Here is a 1,913-nt window from a genome sequence, read left to right on the forward strand (position 1 = left end):
CATAGCACCAGAGCTCCATAGCTCCATAGCTCCAGGGCTCCATAGCTCCAGGGCTCCATAGCTCCATAGCTCCAGGGCTCCATAGCTCCATACCTCCAGAGCTCCATAGCTCCAGCCTGGGTGGCTGGTGGCTCCATAGCTCCATACTTCCATAGCTCCAGTCAGAGAGTTGGCGAAAATTGCACTAAGTGCGAAAGCCCATTCATTTACAACGGCGTGTCCGCCAGGCGGCGACATTTCCCCGTTACCGGTGGCTGCGCGGCGGGTGAGTGACAGAGCTTATCCGAGCGGCTGGAACTCTGCGCCGGCGTGGTCGAGCGTGAGGCCTCGGCCCTTTGGCTGCCTGGTACCTAAACCACTTCCATTGATCCAGCCACGGAGGGTGCTGGCTGGTGGCTCCATAGCTCCATAGCTCCATAGCACCAGAGCTCCATAGCTCCATAGCACCAGAGCTCCATAGCTCCATAGCACCAGAGCTCCGGAGCTCCATGGCTCCATACTTCCATAGCTCCAGCCTGGCTGGCTGGTGGCTCCATAGCTCCATACTTGCAGCCACGGAGCTGGCGAAAATTGCACTAAGTGCGAAAGCCCATTCATTTACAACGGCGTGTCCACAAGGCGGCGACATTTCCCCGTTACCGGTGGCTGCGCGGCGGGTGAGTGACAGAGCTTATCCGAGCGGCTGGAACTCTGCGCCGGCGTGGTCGAGAGTGAGGCCTCGGCCCTTTGGCTGCCTGGTACCTAAAACACTTCCATTGATCCAGCCTCGGAGGGTGCTGGCTGGTGGCTCCATACCTCCATAGCTCCATACCTCCAGAGCTCCATAGCTCCATAGCACCAGAGCTCCATAGCTCCATAGCACCAGAGCTCCATAGCTCCATAGCACCAGAGCTCCATAGCTCCATAGCACCAGAGCTCCATAGCACCAGAGCTCCATAGCTCCATAGCACCAGAGCTCCATAGCTCCATAGCACCAGAGCTCCATAGCTCCATAGCACCAGAGCTCCATAGCTCCATAGCACCAGAGCTCCATAGCTCCATAGCACCAGAGCTCCATAGCTCCATAGCTCCATAGCTCCAGGGCTCCATAGCTCCATAGCTCCAGGGCTCCATAGCTCCAGGGCTCCAGGGCTCCATAGCTCCAGGGCTCCATAGCTCCAGGGCTCCAGGGCTCCATAGCTCCAGGGCTCCATAGCTCCAGGGCTCCAGGGCTCCATAGCTCCATACCTCCAGAGCTCCATACCTCCAGAGCTCCAGAGCTCCATAGCACCAGAGCTCCATGGCTTCAGAGCTCCATAGCACCATAGCTCCATACCTCCAGAGCTCCAGGGCTCCATAGCTCCATAGCTCCATAGCTCCATACCTCCAGAGCTCCATAGCACCAGAGCTCCAGAGCTCCATAGCTCCAGCCTGGGTGGCTGGTGGCTCCATAGCTCCATACTTCCATAGCTCTAAGTCAGAGAGTTGGCGAAAATTGCACTAAGTGCGAAAGCCCATTCATTTACAACGGCGTGTCCACAAGGCGGCGACATTTCCCCGTTACCGGTGGCTGCGCGGCGGGAGAGTGACAGAGCTCATCCGAGCGGCTGGAACTCTGCGCCGGCGTGGTCGAGCGTGAGGCCTCGGCACTTTGGCCGCCTGGTACCTAAACACTTCCATTGATCCAGCCACGGAGGGTGCTGGCTGGTGGCTCCATACCTCCATAGCTCCATACCTCCAGAGCTCCAGAGCTCCATAGCACCAGAGCTCCATAGCTCCATAGCACCAGAGCTCCATAGCACCAGAGCTCCATAGCTCCATAGCACCAGAGCTCCATAGCTCCATAGCACCAGAGCTCCATAGCTCCATAGCTCCATAGCACCAGAGCTCCATAGCACCAGAGCTCCATAGCACCAGAGCTCCATAGCTCCATA

This window comes from Syngnathus leptorhynchus, unplaced genomic scaffold (genome assembly GCF_054491065.1).
Source record: "Syngnathus leptorhynchus isolate UIUO unplaced genomic scaffold, UIUO_Slep HiC_scaffold_42, whole genome shotgun sequence".
NCBI classification, from domain to species: Eukaryota; Metazoa; Chordata; class Actinopteri; order Syngnathiformes; family Syngnathidae; genus Syngnathus; species Syngnathus leptorhynchus.